This window comes from Carcharhinus amblyrhynchos, chromosome 4, assembly GCF_965287045.1.
Source record: "Carcharhinus amblyrhynchos chromosome 4, sCarAmb.v2.hapA, whole genome shotgun sequence".
Taxonomy (NCBI): Eukaryota; Metazoa; Chordata; class Chondrichthyes; order Carcharhiniformes; family Carcharhinidae; genus Carcharhinus; species Carcharhinus amblyrhynchos.
The window spans coordinates 60914674-60928617 of NC_137327.1; the positions used below are offsets into that span (position 1 = coordinate 60914674).

The 13944-nt window shown below is 43.0% G+C and overlaps 1 protein-coding gene across 4 annotated transcripts in view; it reads left to right on the top strand.

The window, feature by feature from the left end:
- st3gal2 (ST3 beta-galactoside alpha-2,3-sialyltransferase 2) overlaps positions 1–13944 on the top strand; it is a 458059-nt gene that overhangs the window by 125734 nt on the left and 318381 nt on the right. The window contains exons 1-2 of one of the 4 annotated variants that reach the window (XM_080187250.1): positions 1033–1096; positions 9213–9273. The exons of 2 other annotated variants lie outside the window; for them this stretch is intronic. The gene's annotated coding sequence lies outside the window, so the exon portion shown is untranslated. Of the gene's footprint in view, positions 1–1032; positions 1097–9212; positions 9274–13944 lie in introns of those variants that run through there. One more of the 4 variants, XM_080187249.1, reaches the window with a different exon arrangement.

The window sequence follows — 13944 nt, forward strand, 5'->3', positions numbered from 1 at the left end:
TTGTATTTTAAATAGCCCACTAACTAGTTGCAGATGCATTCTAGATTCAGAGACAACAAATTCAGTCAGTCTGCACAAATTCTTTTTAAGCCCAACTGTCCCTGGGGTTTCTTCTGGACCAGATCTTGCTGGAACTTTCTTCCTTCCAAAAGATATGTTTTCTGGAATTCTGGTGTTTGTTTTTGATCCTGTCAGAGTGGTAAATTTTCCTTAAATGTATGCTCTTACTTAACAATTCAGCGTCTACAACTCTCTGCAGTAAAGAATTCCACAGATTAACTATTCTCTAAGAAATTCCTTCTCACCTCTGTCTTTATTTGGTGACCATTTTCTCTGAGATTATGCACCCAGGTTCTGGACTCTCAGCATCTACTTTGTCAAGCCTCCTGAGAATCCTATATGTTCTAATAAGATAGCTGCTCATTCTTCTAAACTCTAATGATTAAAGACCCAACCTACTTAACCTCTCTCATTAGAAAATCCCTCCATATCCAGGATCAAGCTATTGAATCTTCTCTGGACTGCCTCCAATACCAGTATATATCTTTGCTCAGATAGGGGGGCCAAAACTGTTTACAGGGTTCCAGCCATAGCATGGCTGTGCTATAACTGTGGATGCGCTGGTAGTCACCTTCCAAGAACTCTTAAATTCTGGAAAAGTCCCAGAGGTTTGGAAAACTGCCCATGTAACACCTTTCCTTAAAAGGGGAGGAAGACAGAAAATAGGTAACTATCAGCCAGTTAGCTTAACTTCTCTCATTGGGAACTGCCCCTGCACCCACCACCACCCCCCACCCCCCACCCCCATGCCTCAGGTGAAATTGACATCTCCTCTTGTGGGAGGACTCCAAAGGGGGCTGCTCACACCTGCAGCTTCTGACAGGGAGAAAGGGAAATTTCTGCTGCAGAATGGGGTGCTGCCATGGTTTAAAAGCCTGCCACGTGACCGGGGCATGGAGATTAAAGTGACCTGTTCACCTGTTTACTTTATTGTGAACGAGTATGATTTGGTGGTTGTTACAGAAGCATGGTGCAAGATGGTGCCGACTGGGAGTTAAATATCCAGGCATATCAGACTGGAGGGACCGACAAGAAGGTAAGGGAGATGGTGTAGCTCTGATATTTAAGGATGACATCAGATAGTGAGAGATGATATAGGTTCTATGGAAAAAAAGGTTGAATCTATTTGGGTGGAAATTAGAAATAGTAAAGAAAAAAGTCACTGATAGGCGTAGTCTATAGGCTACCAAATAATGACATCATGGTGGGGCGAAAAATAAACAAAGAAGTAATTGATGCATGTAAAAATGGTACAGCGATTATCATGGGGGATTTTGATCTACATATTAATTGGTCAAACCAGCTTAGTCAAAGTAGGTTTGAGGAGGAGTTCATAGAATGTATCCATGATAGCTTCCTTGAGTAGTATGTAATGGAACCTATGAGGGAGCAAGCTATCCTAGATCTGGTCCTATTTAATGATGTGGGTATGCCGGCGTTGGACTGGCGTAAACACAGTAAAAAGTCTGACAACACCAGGTTTTAGTCCAACCTATTTATTTGATAATATTCTCACAAGCTTTCGAGGGGTTACCCTCTTCGTCAGGTGAATGGAGAGTTCTGGCCTCAGACAGAGCATATAAAGCACAGACAGTTTAGAGATTACTGATTAAAATGCGAATCCTTACACCTAACCTGCTGTTCATTGTCACAACCTGCTCACATTGTCAGCCACTTCAGGTCTTGAACAGCAGGTTAGGTGTAAGGATTCGCATTTTAATCAGTAACCTCTAAACTGTCTGTGCTTTATATGCTCTGTCTGAGGCCAGAACTCTCCATTCACCTGACGAAGAGGGTAACCCCTCGAAAGCTTGTGAGAATATTATCAAATAAATAGGTTGGACTAAAACCTGGTGTTGTCAGACTTTTTACTGTGTTTACCCTATTTAATGAGACAGGAATAATTAATGACCTTGCAGTTAGGGATCCTCTTGGAAGAAGTGATCACAGTATGGTTGAATTTAAAATACAGATGGAGCGTGAGAAGGTAAAATCCAATACCAGTGTCTTGTGCTTGAATAAAGGAGACTACAAAGGGATGAGGGGAGCATTGGCTAAGGTAGATTCAGAGCAAAAACTTTATGGTGGGACAACTGGGGAATAGTGGAGGACTTTCAAAGATTTTTCTCAGTGCTCAGCAAGAGTATATACCAGTGAAAAGGAAGACTGTAGAAACAGAGATAATCAGCCATGGGTATCCAAGGAAATAAAGGAGGGTATCAAATTGAAAGAAAATACATACAAAGTGGCAAAGATTAGTGGGAACCTAGAGGATTGGGAAATCTTTAAAGGTCAACAGAAAGCCATGAAAAAAGCTACAAAGAAAAGTAAGATGAATTATGAGAGTAAACTAACAGTTAGCAAAAGTTTCTACAAATATATAAAATAAAAAAGTTACTAAAATAAACATTGGTCCTTTAGAGGATGAGAAGGGGGATGTAATAACTGGAAATGAGGAAATGGCTGAGGTATTTCGTGTCAGTCGTCACAGTGGAAGACTCAAATAACATGCCAAAAATTGATGACAGGAAGGCTATGGCAGGTGAGGACCTAGAAACTATCATTATCATGAAAGAAGTAGCGTTGGACAAGTTAATGGGGCGGAAGGTAGATAAGTCTCCTGGCCCTGATGGAATGCATCCTAGGGTACTAAAAGAGATGGCGGAGGAAATAACAATTGCATTAGTGGTAATTTATCAAAATTTGCTGGACTCTGGGGTGGTTCCTGCAGTTTGGAAAACAGCAAATGTGACACTACTGTTTAAAAAAGGAGATAGACAAATGTCGGGTAACTATAGGCTAGTTAGCTTAACTTCTGTAGTAAGGAAAATGCTTGAATCTATCATCAAGGAAGAAATAGGAGACATCTGGATATAAATTGTCCCATTGGTATGACACAGCATGGGTTCATGAAGGAAAGGCCATGTTTGACTAATTTGGTGGAATTCTTTGAGAACATTATATGTGCAGTAGTCAATGGGGAACCTGTGGATGTAGTATATCTGAATTTCCAAAAGGCATTTGACAAGGTGCCGCACCAAAGACTACTGAATAAGATAAAGGTGCATGATGTTACAGGTAATGTATTAGTATGGATAGAGGATTGGTTAACGCACAGAAAGCAAAGAGTAGGGGTAAATGTTTTTTTCCTGGCTGGCGATCTGTGACTAGTGGTGTGCCTCAGGGATCAGTTTTGGAACTGCAATTGATTACAATTTACATTGATGATTTGGAGTTGGGGACCAAATGTAGCATGTCAAAATTTGCAGATGACACTAAGATGAGTGGCAGACCAAAGTGTGCAGAGGATGCTGAAAGTCTGCAAAGGGATACAGATAGTCTAAGTGAGTGGGTGAGAGTCTGACAGATGGAGTACTATGTTGGTAAATGTGAGGTCATCCATTTTGGTAGAAATAACAGCAAAATGGGCTATTATTTAAATGGTAAAAAATTGCAGCATGCTGCTGTGCAGAGGCACCTGGGTGTTCTTGTGCAATAATCACAAGGAGTTGATTTGCAAGTGCAGCACATAATTAAGAGGACAAATGGAATTTTGTCCTTCATTGCTAGAGGGATGGAGTTTAAAATCAGTGAGGTTTTGTTGCAGCTGTATAAGAAGCTGGTAGACCACACCTGGAGTACAGTGTACAGTTTTGGCCTCCTTACTTGAGAAAGGATAGATTGGCACTAGAGGGGGTACAGAGGAGATTCACTAGGTTGATTCCAGAGTTGAGCGTGTTGGCTTATGAGGAGAGACTGAGTAAACTGGAGCTATTCTCATTGGAATTCAGAAGAATGAGGGGAGATCTTATAGAAACATATAGGATTATGAAGGAAATAGATATTTTAGAAGTAGGGATGTTGTTTCCACTGGTAGGTGAAACTAGAACAAGGGGGCATGGCCTCAAAATAAGGGGAAGCAGATTTAGGACTGAGCTGAGGAGGAACTTCTTCATCCAAAGGGTTGTGAATCTGTGGAATTCTCTGCCCAGTGAAGCAGTTGAGGCTACCTCATTGAATATTTTTAAGGCAAGGATAGATAAAGTTTTGAACAGTAAAGGAATTAAGGGTATGGTGAGCAGGTGGGTAAGTGGAGATGCATCCATGAAAAGATCAGCCATGATCTTATTGGATGGCAGAGCAGGCTCAAGGGGCCAGATGCTTCTCATTCTTATGTTCAGAATTTTCACAGCTGACAGGCAGAAATGCGAGGCTACCTGAAACCATCATGCCAGGAGCAATTTTCAGATCTGCTACGGCTAGCAGGGGCAGTCCAACTATGACACCCCTCATCCCCGGAGAGAGTTGCGGAGTCAAGACCTTGCCCGCAGCCCAAGCCTACCCAACCCCTTAAGACACCTGAAAGACCCTTCCTCTGCAGCCTGGCAACTGCAGAGGTGCACAAGGCCACTTGACTCGTGTTCTTGAAGCCCTTTGTAGCCTGAGGCGCCAGGCCAGGGTGTTGATGCAAGGTGACAATGAGAGGGGGCTGAATAGGACTCTGAGGTGAGATGAGGAGGCTGAGTGGGGACCTGAGGGGAAGGGGCACTGAGTTGGGGATCTGGGGGTTTGGAGGCTGATTGGGATGTCTGATGGGGGGGGGTGGCGTGGAGCTGAGATGGGAGGCTTAGTAGGGAGGTTGGGTCACGCTCATGCCTGTGTGGTGTGGATTATCTATTATTTGTGGTTGTGAGGGGAGGATGCCCCTCTTTGATGAGACATTGATGGTTCTCGCCTGGTCAGTGGGGGGGAACAGCATAATTTAATGTTTTGAGGAGTGGGAGGGCCTGTCTCTGAGCATCTTTAAAAATGGCGGCCCGGTCTCGAAACAGCAGGTCTAACTGGCAAGTTGCTCAAAATGACTTCATCTGCACCTTTCAGGTGAATGAATCCCACCTGAAAAATGCTGTGAATGCCAGTGGGAAAACAGGAATGGGCACCTCGCCCCAATTCAGGAGAATCACAGCCTATATGCTTTTTCTTTTAATTTAAACATATCCTCAACTTCCTTGATTAATCATGGTTGATTTATCCCCTTCCTAGAATCTTTCTTCCTTACTGGGATATATCTTTGCTGTTAGTCATGAACTATTTTCATAAGCATCTGCCATTGTTGATTGACCGTCATTTCAGTTAAATTCCTTTTCCAGCCCACTCCAGCCAACTTTGCCTCATTAATTTGTAATTACTCCTATTTAAGTGTAGCACAGTTGTTTCAGACCGAAGTTTCTCATTCTCAAACTGAATGCTAAATTCTTTCATATTATGGTCACTGTTTCCTGGGGGATCTTTGTTTATTAAACTTACCTCATTACACCTAACCAATTCCAAAGTAGCCTGATCCCTGGTAGGATCCACAACATAGGGAATTCTCTAGGAAACTGAGCCAAATGCACTCTATGAATTCTTCCTCATGGCTACCTCTGCCAATTTGATTTTCCCAATCCATTTTAAAGATTAAAGTCACACATGATTAAAGTACTGCCTTTCTACATGCCTTTCATTTCTTGCTATCTTACTTATTCTATATCATACTAACACAGCTACCTCACTGCCTATTCCTTCCTGTTTGTCCTTATGAAAAGTCACATACCTCTGAGTATTTAGTTCCCAGTTTTGATCTCCTTGTAACCATTTGGCAATAAGAACATAAGAAATAGGAGCAGGAATAAGCCATCTAGCCCTTCGAGCCTGCCCCGCCATTCAATAAGATCATGGTTGATCTGAAGTTTTTCAGTTCCACTTACCCGCCTGCTCCCCATAACCCTTAATTCCCTTGTCGATCAGAAATCTATCTACCTGTGACTTAAACATATTCAACGAGGTAGCCTCCACCACTTCAACTGGCAGAGAATTCCAGAGATTCACCACCCTCTAAGAGAAGAAGTTCTTATTCAACTCTGTTCTAAACTGCACGCCCCCCCCCCCCTTATTTTGAGGCTGTGCCCTCTAGTTCTGGTTTCCTTTCTAAGTGGAAAGAATCTCTCTACCTCTATCCTATCTAGCCCCTTCATTATCTTATATGTCTCTATAAGATCACCCCTCAGCCTTCTAAACTCCAATGACTACAGGCCCAATCTACTCAATCTCTCCTCATAAGCTAACCCCCCCCCATCTCTGGCGAACCTTCTCTGTACTCCCTCCAAGGCCAATATGTCCTTTCGCAAATAAGGGGACCAAAATTGCACACAGTACTCCAGTTGTGGCCTCTCCAGTGCCTTGTACAGTTGCAGCAAGACTTCCCTGCTTTAATACCCTATCCCCCTCATGATATAGGCCAACATTTCATTTGCCTTCTTGATCACCTACTGCATCTGCAGACTGAGTTTTTGCGATTCGTGCACAAGGACCCCCAGGTCCCTCTGCACAGTAGCATGCTGCAACTTTTCACCATTTAAATAATATTCCATCCTACTATTATTTCTTCCAAAGTGGATAACCTCACATTTGCCAATGTTATACTCCATCTGCCAGGTCCTCGTCCACTCACTCAGCCTCTTTGCAGACTTGCCGCGTCCTTCACGCAATTCGCTTTTCCACTCATCTTCGTGGCATCAGCAAACTTTGTTACCCTACACTCAGCCCCCTCCTCCAGATCGTCTATGTATATGGTAAACAGTTGAGGTCCCAGCACCGATCCCTGCGGCACGCCACTAGTCACCAACTGCCAACCAGAAAAGCACCCATTTATTCCAACTTTCTGCTTCCTGTTAGATAGCCAATCCTCAATCCACCCTAACACTTTACCCCCAATTCAGTGTACCCTAACCTTCTGCAGCAACCTTTTGTGAGGCACCTTATCGAAAGCCTTCTGGAAATGTAAAAACACCACATCCACCGGTTCCCCTCTGTCTACCACACTAGTCACATCTTCATAAAAGTCCAGTAAATTCGTCAAACACGACTTCCCCTTCATGAATCCATGCTGCATCTGCTTGATCGAACCGTTCTTTTCTATGTGTCCTGCTATTTCTTCTTTAATGATGGATTCTAGCATTTCCCCAACTACAGATGTTAAGCTAACTGGCCTGTAGTTACCCACCTTATGTCTGCTACCTTTTTTAAACAGCGGCATGACAGTAGCTGTTTTCCAATCTGCTGGCACTTACCCAGAGTCCAGCGAATTTTGATAAATAACTACTAACGCATCTGCTATTACTTCTGCCATTTCTTTCAATACCCTGGGATGCATTCCATCCGGTCCCGGGGACTTGTCTACCTTCAGTCCCATTAGTCTACGAGCAGTACCTCTTTAGTAACAGTAATTGTATTAAGGACCTCTTTTCCTACCAACCCTCTATCTTTAATATTCGGTAAACTATTTATGTCTTCCACCGTGAAGACCAATACAAAAAACTTGTTTAAAGTCTCAGCCATTTCCTCATTTCCCACCATTAAATCCCCCCTCTCGTCCTCCAAGGGTCCAACATTCACTCTAGCCAGTCTCTTCTTCTTTACATATTTGTAAAAACTTCTACTATCATTTTTTATATTTAGAGCTAGTTTAGTTTCATACTCTATCTTTCCTTTCTTTGTCGCTTTCTTAGTCATTCCTTGTTGTTTTTTAAATCTTTCCCAATCTTCTAATTCCCCACTATTCTTAGCCACTCTGTACGCATCGGTTTTTAATTTAATACTCTCCCTTATTTCCTTTGATATCCACGGCTGGTTATCCCTTTTCTTACAGACCTTCTTTATCACCGGAATATATTTTTGCTGAGTACTGAAAAAGATCTCCTTAAAAATGCTCCACTGTTCCTCAGCTGTCCTACCAACCAATCTGCGCCCCTAATCTATATTAGCCAATTCCGCCCTCATCTTATCACACTCCCCTCTGTTCAAGCTGAGGACACTGGTTTGGGACCCTACTTTCTCACCCTCCATCTGTATCAGAAATTCAACCATATTGTGATCACTCATCCCAAGAGGATCCCTCACAAGAATATCCCTAATTCTACCTGCCTTGTTACACAGTACCAGTTCTAAGATAACTCGCTCCCTCGTAGGTTCTGTAACATACTGTTCAAGGAAACTATCCCGACAGCATTCTAAGAACTCTTCCTCAAGTCCACTGCGTCCGATTTGAGTCAACCAATCAATATGCAGGTTAAAATCCCCCATGATTATTGCCGTTCCGTTTTTGCACGCATCAATTATTTGCTTGTTTATAGCCCGCCCCACCTCAAAGTTATTATTTGGGGGCCTATGGACAACACCCACCAGTGACTTTCTCCCCTTATTATTCCTCATCTCCACCCACAACGATTCCACGTTTTGCCTTTTGGAGCTATAAGATGGCTATAGAATCAGTAACCTTAATTTGTGCCATTAATTCATTTATTTTGAGCCAAATACTACATGCATTTAAGTGAAGAGCCATTAATTTGTCTTGTTACAATTTTTTTTCATTTTTAACCTATTTGTTACTTTTTTTTATGTTTGTACATTCTGTCCCTTCCTGTTGCACTCTGAGTATCATTACCTATATAGCTGTGGTATCCTTTTGCTTTGTAGGCCCATATGTCCACTCTCCAGAACCATCCCACCCACTCCTCTATTTAGTTTAAAGCCCTCTCAACCTCACTAGTTATGCTGGTCCAAGCACTGATGCCAGCACCCCACAAACTGAAACTCGCTTCTCCCACCCCATTCTTTGAGCCACAGCTTCATCTCTCCCACTTACCGCTTAGATAGCTGATCACAGCCAGTGCCATGAGGATGAGTTATAATTGAATGCATTGTTCCTAAGAAAAAGAGGGAAAATGTCAGCCAGTTTTCCTGCGCCCGAAGCCCAGAGCATTGCAGGAAAGTGTATTAATATCAGATGAGGATATGATTGAGTTTGGCTGCTGTCCTGTCACAGTTGAATAGCTGGCCAACAATCATTGTCTAGTACATGAAGAATGACACCCTGGTGAGATAAAATAATCTGTCATCACTAATGGAATGTAACCCTGCATAAACCAATAGTGGCAGAGAGGGAGGGGTGGATGCAAGGAAAGAAAGAAATTGCAAAAGTTAATTTGAAAACAGAAAGGAAGGAATGCAGTTTATTGTAAATCCTTCTGTTGTCCAGAGAAATGCTGACAATTCTGATTGATTCCTGAGGCAGTTACCCTGTAATATAAGACATTCTTCTGATTTGCATTCAGGTTCCAGATGCCAGAAAGGTTGGATATGTTGTAGGAGATACAGAAGATCATTACCTCACTGGTATGTTTTCAAATGAGGCTTAAAATATAGATTTCAACTGAGGGAACTGCATATTTTTGTTTCACTTTGAATTATCAATGAAATTCCCTTTTAGGTTGAACTTGCTTGAAATTAGACCAATAAATGTTCCAATTATAATCTGTTTTCATCACTGGAATAAGGAAAGTACAACACAAGCATGGATTTATGCAAAAGTCCTTCTTGCTTGTGCCAACAATGGACTAGATTTTCCCTCCATGGTGGGGAAGATGGCCAGCATTGTTCTAGGTCCTGAACTTTGTTGCATTAGGGATGAGGCGAATCAATACCTGACTGTAACTTTCAATTGAGTAATCTTCCTTAATTGCCCATTAAGGACAGTGGATGGTATCTCAAAGCTGGAGAGACATTGGGAAGCCTTCTAGCTGGAGGTAAACAGCAGATTAAGTAAGACTGAGGGTTTCAAAATGGAGGAGCCTGCTCTGTTTTATTGAACCATCTCCAACAAGAGAAGTTATTATTATCATCTCCTCTTGATCTTTAATGTTGTTACCATCACTCACTATTCTGGGGTTACCATTACCTGAAATTGAACTGAACTAACTGGATAAATTGTATAGCTGTAAGTTCATGAATTATGCATCAACAAGAAGATTGTTGAATCTCTTGCCAGGATGGATGGGGATTTGTCTGCCTGCTGATACCCTCATGCAGTCAAAGGTACTAGCACCATAATTAAACAGCAACCATGCAGACATTCATTCACTGCAGGCTAGGCGTGTAGTACAGTTCTGCTTCACCAAGAAGCCCTCCCCATGCATGATGCTGTATGATGGAAGTTGGTTACACACTGGTTCCACTGGACAAGTGCAAGGTGATATATTTTGGTTGATCCAATTCAGGTGGGAGCTACAAAATAATGGCAGGACCATCAGGGGCTAAACATACTGTACTCTGGGAGTAAAAGGGAGATCCTTAAAAGTGGCAGCAGAGGTGGAAAAGGTGGTGAGGAAAGCATATGACATGCTTGCCTTCATCGGCTGGGGCGTCAAGTATAAATTCGGCAAGTAATGTTACAGTTATATAAAACATTGGGTAGGCCACATTTAGAATACTACATCCAATTCTGGTTACCACATTACCAGAAGGACGTGGAGGCTGGACAAGAATGTTGCCTGATATGGAGGGTATCAGCTATGAGGAGAGATTGAATAAACTGGGATTGTTCTCCCTGGAAAGATGGAGGCTGAGTGGCGACCCGATAGAAATTCATAAAATGATGAGGGGCATAGGTAAGTTGAACGCTTGGAAGCTTTTTCCCAGGGCAGAAATGACAATCACAAGGAGGCACAAGTTCAAGGTAAAGGGGGAAAGGTTCATGGAATCATAGAATCCCTATAATGCAGAAGGAGGCCATTGGCCTATCAAGTCTGCATCTATTCCAGTAGCTTCTCATATTTACCCTGCCAATCCCCCTGAAACCTGGCCAATCAACCTAACCCACACATCTTTGGATTGTGGGAGGAAACCGGAGAACCCAGAGGAAACCTCTGCAGACATGGGGAGAATGTGAAAACTCTGCATGGTTACCAGAGGTCAGAATTGAACTCGAGTCCCTGGTGCCGTGAGGCAGCAGTGCCAACCACTGTGCCACCGTGCTCCCAGTTGCCACTGTGCCGTAGAGATGTGCGGGGCAAGTATTTTACAGAGAGTGATGGGGGCCTGGAATGCGCTGTCAAGTGAAGTGGTTGAGGCAGACATGTTAGTGACATTTAAAACTTATCTGGATAGATACATGAACAGGCGGGGAAATGAAGGGATACAGGTGGTTGGTCTGGATAGAACAATGTGATCAGTGCAGGCTTGGTGGACCGAAGGGCTTGTCCTTGTGCTGTACCATTCTTTGTTCTTTGTTTTGTTCTTTGTTCACTTGCTAACGTTGGAAATGTTTGCTAGAGGGGAATGAGTGTGTGATGTCAGAAGTGTGTGCTCACTCTATTGAAGCTATCTACTCACTTGTAAGGATTGTACTTTGCCACTGAACAGCTGGATTCCTTCTGGAATGGCACAGTACACAAATTGAAATGAAATTCATTACGTGATTGTCCACTCCTTGACTTGTGGAGGACAGAAAAGATTGGCCTTTGTGAGATGGACAATGTTGAGAACTGGCATGCTATGAAAGCAATGCTTAGGCATATCTCCTGAATGCCCCCTTAAGATTCATCTCCTTCCAAGTTCCCCTCATCTCCCATTAAAGGAGATGTCTAGCTCCTCCATGTCCCTCTCTGGCAATATATCTTCCTGTTGCTGTGCTAGCTATACTACGGCATGGCAAACAACAGTGATGTGGGACACTCTCGGTCTATTGAAAAGCCCAACCTGACTGGTCCAAAATTTGGAAATGCATCTTTAAGAGGCCAATAGTTTGCTTTATTAAGGCCTTTGTGGCTGAATGTGAAGGATTGAATCTCTCCTCAGATGCGCTCTGTGGCTAATAAATGAGCATCATTAGACAGGTCTTTTGGGAGTAACCCATATCACCAAGGAGCCAACCCTCTGGCAGCCTGGCTTGCTTCATCCATGTGCAGCAGAACGTAATGGTGTGTTTACTGAAAAGAGTGTCTGTCACCTCCCTTCTACATTTGTGTGTTGCCAGATTGTGACATTCCACAAAGGTCACCGGTGTAGTCTGGAAGTAGCTGCCTGCAAAAATCTTCAATTCGGCAATAATCTTCAGAGCAACTGGCTTTAGGTGCCTTTCAAGTCCATTTGGCATGAATTCCTTATGGAGAATGTTGCAGATATGAGCAACCATATCCCTAGAAAATGAAAGTGCCAGCGAGCTATATTTCACTCATCTCCAGGTATGAGCTGTGTCTTCTGTAGACCCTTGGACACACCAAAAAGCTTTGTGGACTTGGTTCCTCCTCATCAACATCTGGGACTTCCAGGCTCTTGTTCCTCAGAGCAATGGTCTTCCCTGAGCTACGCCAAATGGCAATGGACCTCTCTTCTCATTCTAATCAAAGCTATCAAGACATTGCCTGCAATCCTCATTATCAACTTCTCCTTGTTTTTTGTGAATAGATAAAATTGAACATTCAATGGTTGTTCCCCATGAATGGTCTCCCACCCTATGCAAGACAGCTATGCAGTTTTTCACCCTTTGCTTGCCTTCAGTCTGTGCATGTCATTCCAAGCCCACTTCAAGCAGGATGATATCATCTTGGAGAATGACACATCGCTGATTTTTCCCCTCAGATGTGACAGTACGTTCATATCAAAGCTCGAAATTAGGGTAAAAAATACCCAAATCCAAGGATCCACTATGGTGGTTATCCTCCAGTGGCCTTGACAATAACTTTTAATGACTAATCCTTGGACTTATGTCATGACTGCAAGCATAGTGCCTTGAATGTCACGATCAACACGCTGGGAACATGAAGGCTTGTAGAGCCCATGTTGCCTCTGACCAGCAAGCATGGCCCTTGATTGTTTGATCCCCATCAACAGTATACCAATAATCTCTATCAATCAGGATTCATAACCAATATTCATATTTTCAGCACACCCTGACACACATAGAACTGCTCAAAGCCTGACTTCCACATCTCAAAGCTTGCACACACTGCCAGAAATTCAGCCATGACAGATTCATCGCACAACACCCCACTAACCACTTTCCTCTCTCTCTGGTCGACAAGGTGCCACACAACCAGGGAAGCTAACTAGAGGGGGACATATTTGCCTACTTGCCGTATTTGCCACATCCCCCATGGAGGATATGGTAATTTGTGAATGCCTATTGCTGAGGCTGTGGCACTGAAACCATTGAGATGATGATATATTCATACTTAATCTTCTTTCCTGCATTCCACCTCCCATCATTCTGCTCTGTTTTCTGATTTACAAGTTGCAGATGATATAGGCATGCACCTCTTACTCGTACACCCTGTGCCTTGTCCCTTTCTACCTTCAGATGACCGGGAAATGCAACCTGACCAAAAAGTGGAGGAACAGTAAGAAGACATAATGATGAAGACATGAAAACAAACACTGATACTGTGTGTAATTTAGAGGAGACATGTGATGAGACCCCAAACATGAGTGGCCACAACCAGGGCAGAGATCAATTTTAGCACAGTTCAAACTTGCCAGAAAACACTTCTGCTGCAGAGGACACATGTGGACTTCGAAAGGGTAATACGGAAAAATACTGTTTGTTATACACAACAAAGTTCTTGGTACATTGTGAAACCTGCTAGAAAGCTGGCTGAAGTCAATGACAAAGAGCAACGTGAAGCCGAGCAACAACTTGTCACACTACTTCGATCAGAGCTTGGAACTTAGCCTTTCCAACACAGAGCTGGTGGTCAACTCCATCAATACACTTTTGGACCAAAGAAATTATACAGTGCATGCTAGCCAATGTTATGTCTTCCATTGCAGCACTTGAAGCAGCCACCCAACATCTGAGTGCTGTACTGAAAGCTCTGACTGCTGTCATGCAAGCTGAGACAATTTCTACCATGGTTGTGGAGTATATTGTGTGAAAGAGTTTGCAGGGCGTCAAGGCAGACCGAACCTCCCTTCCAATAAATTATTCTGCTCTGTCATATTTATGTGGCAGCATGACTTTCTTTGTATGCATATTATGCATGTGTGCACACGTCAGAATGGTCAGCCATT